Source organism: Crocodylus porosus, unplaced genomic scaffold, assembly GCF_001723895.1.
Source record: "Crocodylus porosus isolate Cpor-Errol unplaced genomic scaffold, CroPor_comp1, whole genome shotgun sequence".
Lineage (NCBI taxonomy): Eukaryota > Metazoa > Chordata > Crocodylia > Crocodylidae > Crocodylus > Crocodylus porosus.
Window position 1 is genome coordinate 89,144,378 of NW_017728918.1, and position 9,820 is coordinate 89,154,197.

Below are 9,820 nucleotides of genomic sequence, written 5' to 3' on the forward strand. Positions count from 1 at the left end.
CACCTACATTGAACACCTTCAAGAGTAAATTGGATGCTTATCTTGCTGGGATCCTATGACCCCAGCTGACTTCCTGCCCTTTGGGCTGGACTCTGATCTCCTGAGGTCCTTTCCAGCCCTAATGTCGATGAAATCTATGGAAAAGGAATATTGATAGGTTGGGGGGGGGGGGCGTTGTAAGGCTTAGGGAAGTAGTGTGATTACATGCAGGTAAAGGAGGAGAACAGCTTTTGGCAAAAAATTGTACCAGAATTTGATTACAACCAGATGCACCAGACTTCTAATGGTTCTGATTACAGAAAAGTGGTGGTGTTCTATGAAAAAGCCGAACAGTGTGAACTTTTCAAACTTATTGTTGAAAACTTGGTTCCATAAGTCTAATTCTATCAGCAAAACCTGTCAGTGTGCTGAAAAAGGACATGCAAATTGTAAAGATCTGACTTAGGAAGGGTGTTTTCTAGTGGTTAGTGTCAGGCACTGATATTGAGAAGGTCTGGGTTTCATTCTGGACTCTGCCATTGTGAATTGGAATACACCTGCCTTTGGTGACACCTTTTTTTTTTTTTCCATCCTCAAAATGTAGATGATCTCTGAGGCTTTAATGAATAAAGATGATATATAGGTAAGTGAAAGGTGCCAAATACTTGGTTCTATCTAATCCGGGGGTGTCAAAGATATGGCCCGTGGAGCACATGCAGTCTGCAGAGAGACATTTTATCCAGCCCATGGGGCTCCTAAAGGGGCTGCAAATTTGGGAGCTATGGAGTCTGTTGGGGACACATGGCAGCAGCAAGGGGGTGAGAGATGGCATTGACCCCCCCTTCCACCACCACCTTTTCTTGCCCTACCACTAAGTCTGGATCCAATCTGCAAGGAACCCTGCAGGAAGCCAATATGCCACTGTCATCAGTGTGTATGCCTTGACATCGCTGATGAAACCAAGGAGGAATTCTACACCAACCTTCACCAAGTTCTTTCTGACATTCCGGAATGAGACAGACTTATTCTCAGTGATTTCAATGCCAGAGTCAGAAAGGACTTGGCCATTCTTACTCCCTCCTTGCTGATGGTTTCATTCCAGATGTTCAACTCCAGTGGCATCCTTCTCTTGACCAAATGTGTGGGGTGCCCTCCAGGCTGCCGTCATCAGTGCCTATAAAGAAACACTTGAACTCTCTACCAGGAAACATCAAGACTGGTTTGATAAGATTCAGCTCTTGAATCTCCCAGTCAATTGCAAGCTTCAAGACCTTTTGCCCTTGGCAAAATGACACCAACTTCAAGCAAAAGAAATTGAATATCCAACAAGCCAAGGCAAAAGTCCAGAGGCTAATGCATAGTATTAAGAACAAATGGTGGGAAGACAAGGCTAAGGCGATCCAATATCTGGCTGACATCCACAATTTGCACAGCTTCTTCAGTGCCACCAAAGCCATTTATAGTCCAAGCACTCGGGGATTGTGACAGGGCGACCTAGGGGGTGCCGTGACCTCCCCTAGCGCCCCCTGGCTACCGTGTCAAGCCGGTGTCAATGCACCCTCACTGATCTCACCCACCATGTCTTTGATGTTTTAAATGTTTAGGGGAGGCTGCCTTTTCTATCTGTTTTGACACAGTACCCTGATGTAACTCAGCTAATGATCTGTCCAGTTGCTTCGGTGCACTCTAGCCTTAGGGGCTACCCGCAAGTCCTACCATCGCCCCCAACCGGGGCCTGTGCCCTGCGCTCCCCGCCCCCAACCGGGGCTCAGGCGGCCTCAGCCTTACCTGGCCCCAGACCCCTTTTAGGGTCCTATGCCCACTGGGCTTCTCCCAACTGGGGCTTAGGCAGCCTCAGCCTTACCTGGCCCCCCCAGACCCACCTTCTGGGGCCTTACACCCCACTGGGGCTTCTCCCAATAAATTGCCCACACTGGGGCTGGGGTCAGGACACCCCAAAACACAGCATTCTCTCCAGTGCTAGGAACCCCCTCACCCCCCACTGCTGGGGAGCTCCCATGAGGCCTTCTCCACCCCTACAGCCTTGCCCAGTCCTCTGGTGTAACACAACAACCAAAATAGAAAACACAAAGCCCCTGGCTATAACATAAATCCTAAGCCAGCCTGGCTATCCTTCATCCATAGCCCTGTCAGGGTTCTCTCCACCTCGTATCATTGTGCCAACACTGTTCAAGCCATCCAGCTTTCTCACTATGCCTGCCCTGCTTGCTCCAGCAGGGCTCCTGCTTCTTAGGCAGCCAGGGGGGAACTAACTTTGGCCTCGGCCTCACGGTTTATAAAGGCCAGGCCCTGCCCCCTTCTGGTCAGCTGACCCAACTGGTTGTCTTAGCAACCCCCACCTGTGCTGCCCTGGTGAGTGGCAGCTGAGCCCATTCCTGTTATCAGTAGCAGGCACCCTAGTGCCCTGCTACAGGGACCAATGCCCTTAAGACCTAAGGATGGAGGAGACCTGATCAAAGAAAGGGGAGTCATCAATACCATTGGAAGGAGCATTTTGAAAACCTTTGCAATCAAGATTGTTGTTGATGAATGTTTTCAACTCCATCCTGCAACACCCAGTCAGAGATGATCTTGGAATCCCTCCAACCATTGATAAGGTGAAGAAAGCCATCACAGAGATGAAGAAACAAGGGATCTGGAGTGGATGGAATCCCCACTGAAATCTTAAAACTGGGAGGAGAGGAACTCGCATCACAGCTTCATGTCCTTATCTTAAAGGTCTGGAATGATGAGGAAATCCCAGATGACCTCAGGGATTGTGACAATCTTCAAGAAAGGAGACAAGTCCAGCTGTGGAAACTACAGAGGGATTGCCTTGCTGTAAACCACAGGAAAGATCATTGTGAGAATCCTTCTGAACTCTCCCCTTCTGCTCACTAAAGTGCTTCTCCCTGAATCTCAGTGTGGGTTTAGGGCATCAAGAGACGCAACTGACGTGATCTTCACAGCTCGCCAGCTGCAGGAGAAATGCCAGGAACAACATAAGCCTCTCTACATGGCTGCCTTTGACCTCACAAAAGCTTTTGACTCTATCCTCTGAGAAGATTGCAGAATCCTTTTGAAGTACAGATGCCCACTGAAACTTGTCACCATTTTCTACCTGCTCCATGATGATATATGAGCAGTGGTTCTCAGTAATGGATCTATCATAGATCCCTTTGAGGTTAAAACAGGAGTTAAGCAAGGGTGCATCATCAATCCCATGCTCTTCTCAATATTCCTTGCCACAGTGTTATATCTGACCACCAACAAGCTACCAGCTGCAGTCTGCTGCTTATAGGACTCAAAAAGGATTAGACATTTATATGAATAATACCTACAGTTGAATTAGTAGGATAAACATTCACAAGTGATATAAACTACTGAATACTGTTTAACCTCAGCTGACTCTAAGGCAAAACGATGACCACCCTGACCACAATCAGTGACCTCCAGTACGCTGATGATTCTGTAGTGTGCGCTCACTTGGAAGCAGACCTTCAGGCAATCATGAACATCTTTACTGAGGCATACAAGAAAATGGGATAACGCTTAACATTCAGAAGACAAAGGCCCTCCACCAACAAACTCCTAATGAACAGTCCCCAGCTCTGGTAATTCAGATCCATGATGAGACTGTGGAGAATGTTGAGTATTTTCTGTACCTCAGAACCCATCTCTCGCAAAAGGCTGACATTGATGAAGAAATCCAACATTGCCTCAAATGTGCAAGTGCAGCCTTTGGATGCCTGAAGAAATGGGTATTTGAAGATTGTGACATCAGATCTGAAACCAAACTCATGGTGTATCAAGTAGTTATGATCCCCACCTTGCTGTATGGAGCTGAGTCATGGACAATGTACAGGAGATAACTAAAGTTGTTGGCAAGATACCATCAATGCTGCTTGAGGAAGATCCTCTGAAGCCAGTGAGAAGAGAGATACACCAACGTAAATGTCTTCTGCAAGCAAATGCCATGAATATTGAGGCAATGATCATCTGGCATCAACTTCATTGGGCCGGCCATATCATCCAGTCTTGACTCCAGACTCCTAAAGCAAATTTTATTCTTCCAGCTCAGCCAAGATTTATGCTCAAGAGGAGGGCAGAGAAAGCACTTCAGAGATGTCCTCAAGGCCAACTAAAAAAAATACAACATTGATGTCAACTTGTGGGAAACTATCACCCAGGACTGCCCCACATGAAGGAAGAGTCTGCTGTAGGGATCTCAGTACTTTGAAACCTCATAACAACAGGAGAAGGAAAAGTAGGAGTGGCAGAAAGCGTGTTGCAGACCAAATAAAAAATCCAGTACCACCCACCCCGCATGGAAACACATGTCTGAGCTGCAGTAAAGTCTGTCAATCCTGGATAGGCCTCATCAGCCATCTTCAGACACACAGATGAGACTATCATGGAAGACAATCATCCTCGACTATGAGAGATTGCTGAAGAAAGTCCCTGTCTGGATACTGCAGAAGAACTTGTGCTGTGGGTCTTTCAGGTCTGAGACTCAAGAAGGACCTCATGTTCAAGATTCATATCCCAAATGCACCTTCCTACAGCACAAGCTGTCCTGTACTCTTAGCTTCCACAAGCTCCTGTTTACTTGCCCTAGCAGATCACAAAAGAACATTTTTGCACAGTTTTGGAACACAGCCTGTTCTTGGGGAATGGCTTTTCATTGTGCTGATTCAAATCCCAAGGAAGCTTTTAATGAGAGCAAGTACTCCTGTTCCTTTGTTTAGGAAATCATTACTCCTGTGTACTTAACATAGTTTGAGTCTCTTTTGAGATGTGCTCCAGTGCCGAAGTGGCTGGTTGGTACAGGGTTATGATTTATATTCACATTGTAAGAAATCCTGGGTCCAGATCCCACAGACCAGAAAATCCCTCTAAGCTCTCAGTCTCAATAGGCTTACTATTGAGGCAGAGAGCTTATAGGACTCAAAAAGGATTAGACATTTATATGAATAATACCTACAGTTGAATTAGTAGGATAAACGTTCACAAGTGATATAAACCCTTTTTTAGAACATAAGCTGAGGCAGGCAGCATTTGTCAGTTGGTTTATGATGAAAAGTAGAGCTAGTAAGAAAATGGAAGTCTATTTTGTGGAAAATTCCAACATTTAAAAACAAACTTGGTTTCGAAGGGGAAGGAAAAGCCAAAATTTCCCTTGAAATAGCTGTTCTGAAATATCTTGATCTAGGATTACAGAAGTATTTTGATGAGGTCAAAGTATAATTTGAAACAAAAAGAGCCCACACTATAAAGGCAAAACTAAATATTTTTACCTTGGCTTTTTTTCCTATTGAATTTAATCAAATAGGAATCCTGGAAAATATTTAGTTTTCAATTAATCTGGATTTTCAGATCAAAAACTCTTCCACTGGAAGTGTTTTCAGTCCACTGTAGATGAAACTCTGGCCAGTTTGATTCACTACCATAACAAAAACAGCCCTGTAACCAACTGTGATCCATAGGCTTCTACTTAAGAATAACTGGTTTACGACTATGGCTCTTGTTGTAGGGACTAGATCTAATGGCATAAGAGCCCTCCAAGTGCCAAAATTATCTTTGCCTTTAATGTTACTAAAGTATTGCTTCAGTTTCCTTAACACATGAAGACAGTTGCAGTGATTTGTTGGTCTATGGAATTTGCATACCTTAAAACATCTTATTACTTTAGTCTTGTGTCTAAGACAGACATGTATTTTGGAAAATATATATACATTGCATTTCTGCTTAAGTTTGCATTTAGATATAAACGTACAGAAGTGTAGGATTTGATGAAGCGCAGTTTTCTAGGGTAGATGTTATAGACCAGGGGTTGGCAACATTTTTGGCTGGAGTGCCAAAAACACCGCAGCCTTGACCCACTTGGCATGTCAGGGGCAGACAACAGGGGAGTTGGAAGGGGCCTAATCCTTGCTGCTGGTGGCAGGTGCATGCGTGCCTCTGGGCAGATGGAGGAGGAAGGGCTGGGGTTGTGCTGCTCAGGCCCCTTCCCTGCTGTTTGTGCAGCTGCCATCACCACAATGTCAGTGCCAAGGCTCCAGACCCCAGTGCTGCTGTTTGCAGCCTCCTGGCGGCCTGCCACAGCCAGCCAGGCTGGACAGCTGCTGCCTGCCACGGAGCCCAGGCTGCTCACAGCAAGGCTTGCAGCCTGCCAGTTGCCTGCTACAAACAGCCTAGGCTCTGTGGCTGGTGGAAGATGCCCAGAGCCCAGGCCAGCTGTGGGATGCTGAGGAAAATGACCTCACATGCCATGCTCTGGCACACATGCTGGGGGTTGCCAACCCTCGTTATAGCCTGCTTTTGATGAGAAGGATATTTCTCACTTACAGTGACTTTGAGGGCTCCTTTTTTTAAGCAAAGAAATTCCTTTGATTAATCCCTACCTTTTGCTCTTAGTTCTTTATTATATGAAGGTGCTTGTGGTTACCATCTTGGTTGGAATTATCTTTGAAGCACAAATGTCCAAGGCTTCTTTGGGGCTTTTATTTTTAATTGAAGAGCTTACAAATACGTTATTTACTCATTCCTGTCTTTCTTCTCTATTTTCTTTACTATGAAAATGTTTGACTGCTCATTTAACAACATACATTACACGTATGGAGGAGGACCTACAAAGGGGCCTAGACAGCTTCTTTCAAGGATACCAGTGCCTGGGACTAACCTTTAACACTGGAAAAACAAAGGTGCTTTACCAGCCTGCTTCAAGCCAATCAACCACCCTACCCTCCCTCCAGCAAAGATCCTCACTGACTGTCAGGAGCTGGAGAAAGTTGAACACTTGGCATAACTTGGCAACCATCTCTCAAATCAAGCCAACATCAACAAGGAGATCCAGTATAGGATCTGACATGCCAGCTCTGTCTTCAGAAGACTGAATAATTATGTGGTCAATGATCACAATATCAGGACTTGAACAAAGCTCCTACTGTATAAGGCTGCGGTAATCCCAACTCTTCTCTACAGCTGTAAAACTTGGGTGGCCTACAGGGACCACCTGAAAAGCCTGGAATGCCATCACCAGGACTACCTCCAGAAGGTCCTTGGCATAAAGCGGGAGGATCGTCGCACAAATGCCAGTGTCCTTACTGAAGCTAATACCAGCAGTATGGGAGAATTGATTATTCAACATGTCTGGTGTACATTTACCAAAATAACTGCTATACTCCCAACTCAGCCAAGGCCAAAGGACATATGGGAGCCAGAGGACATGCTTCAAGGATGCCCTCAAGGCAAACATTAAGAAGTGTGGCATTGACACCACAGATTGGGAAAAGCAGGCCCGGGACAGGGCTACATGGGATTGATGCCTTGTGAGAGAAGGTGCATCTTACTTCGAGGAAAATCATCTCTTCCTGGAGGCAGAAAAATGACAGAGATGGAAGGAAAGGAAACAAGGCCAAGAAATCCATGGTCTGACTTTCCCTTTAACCACCACCTGTGGTGTTTGACAGAGAGTCTGAAGCTCTAGGCAGTTTGATGGCTTTCTTAGCCATCAGTAGACTCATTTACAACCCTTTACTTGATCCATTGGAGTGATCATCTTCGACCATGAGGGATTGATGCCGCTGAGTGTTAATATCTACAATATTAACAAAAGAAGAGGTAGAGGTGGAGAAGGAGGAGGAAGGGAAGCCCTAAACTTTGCTGGATTCCTTAGGAGAAGAGAGAAATACTTCCTATGATTCTGATCCGTTCTGATGTCTGAGCTTCTTAGTTCTCTTACCTGAAACTACTGAGTATGTCACTACCTTAACTTTCACCTGGTCTTATTAAAGCTCAATAAATTGAATAACCTACTCTTACTGTAGTTTGGTGGCCAAGCATTACACAGTTAAAATATTTCCTTAAGTGCAAAATGCCCAGTAAAGCATGCTTGCATTGTATCTATTACAGAGATGCTGATGGAAACTCCACAACTGAAGTGTTGTGATACTTATACTTGAATGGCTGACTATAGTCTCCAAATTTAACACAGTAAATTTTCAGAGGATGAGTACATGTGCTATTTAGTTTGTAACGTAAAATACTTGTTAACTGTTGTAAGGGGAAAAGAAGCATTAACATGATCCATTAAAAAATCTATTTCTTTGAGATTTCTCAGAAAAGTAGCCTTGATTGCTACTCTTTCCTGACTCACATTGGTGAGGATCTCTTCAATGCAGGCTTTTGCTGAACTTTTAAATTTAAGCTCATACCAAATTATTCCCCTTTGTCAGAGTAACCTAGCTGAGTTTTTTGCCAAGTCTAGCTGACATTCAAGTACGGTTCATTGTGTTCAAACTGCAAAATTCCTCCATTATTTGTGGTATCGAGTGCTCATAGTTTGTCTAATTCTTTGTAAAACAGATATGGTGACACCTGAAGGATTAAAACAGGCCAAACATAGGTACTGGGAAGACCAGAGAGTTAAGGAGAGAAAGCTCTGGAGGATGTGGAAAAAAGAAAAGGGGTAGAAAGAGAGAGAAAGGAGTACAGGGGATGAAAGAAATCATAGAATGTGGGTCAGGGTATTCACCCAGGGTACACTCTTGCCATTTGCAGGTTCATCAGCTTACAGCCTACGTATCTCCATCCTCAGTCTGAACAGCTCATATACAGCTGTAACTCTGACCAGGCATCTACACCAGTGTGCACACGTGCAGTTTTCACTTGTGGAGCTTTGGCCATAAAAAATTCTCAAAACAAAATAAAACAAAAACCCTGTAACTAACCTCAGTGCTAACAGTGATCACTCCTGCCTCTAGTTTTCCACAACGTCATAGCAAAACATATATCAGAGACATCATTTGCAGTCCGATGCACACTCTCACTAGCCACAGTTGTGACTAAACCAGTAGTGTAAGGAAGTGGGGCACAAGCAGTGGGGTACCAGTAGTGCAATAAAGTGGAGCACAAGCCTGGGTGTCAGCACTGCTGGCAGGACATAAGAGCAGCAGCAGCTGTACTGCCAGCCCAGCCATCACCTATAGCAGTGGCTGTGTGGCCAGTTAAGCAACTGGACAAAACAACTTACATGAGTTAGAAAACTCTGGCCTGTGTGAGCCATCAGAACACGTGCCTGTATAGGCAGAAAACAAGGCCAGAGTTCCGGGGTGCCTTTTGGTGGTTCAGGTTGAAATGAAGCTATATGGACTTCAAGAGGCAGATGGAATGTGGCTGAGGTTGAAAGGTGGTTGTTGTTGTTGTTGTTGTTTAGTAATATTAAATAATTAAGCTCATTGTTTCCTTGACTTTTACAGTGTATGGAGCCAGGCTATATAGTTTAACAATATTAAATTAAGTTTTGTCCTATGTATTTGAATATATGCATACATACCCAAAGGGATTAACAAATTTTAAATTTGTCCATTTTGTAGATAGTACCAGCAGTATCTTTGCTGCTGCTAAGATGATGAATTATCTAAAATTTCTGCCATCATATTGATCTTAAGACTACAGCAACAAAATTAACTGGCTTGTGATGACATTCATATAATCCCATAAATGCATGTGATGTTTTACAGAATAAAGCATATTCTTTTCCTGAACAGTTTATGATCCATGCATGCTAGGGGTGTCCAATTCATTTGGCTGCACAGGAGAGATCTGGGGTTTTTCATGGGCTGAATGACCCACCTTTGACAGTGCAGCTGCAAGAGCTACTGTGTTGGCATGGCTCCAGCAGATGGGGTGAATGCTGTAGCTTCTCACTCCACTTTTCCTCCGCTACTAATTCTGAGCCCACAGCAGCAACTGAAATTTCTGAATTTGGCAGCAGGCAAGGGGTTGCAGGGCAAGCAGCGGAGGCAGCATTGAATCCTGAGTTTCAGAGATACGCCAG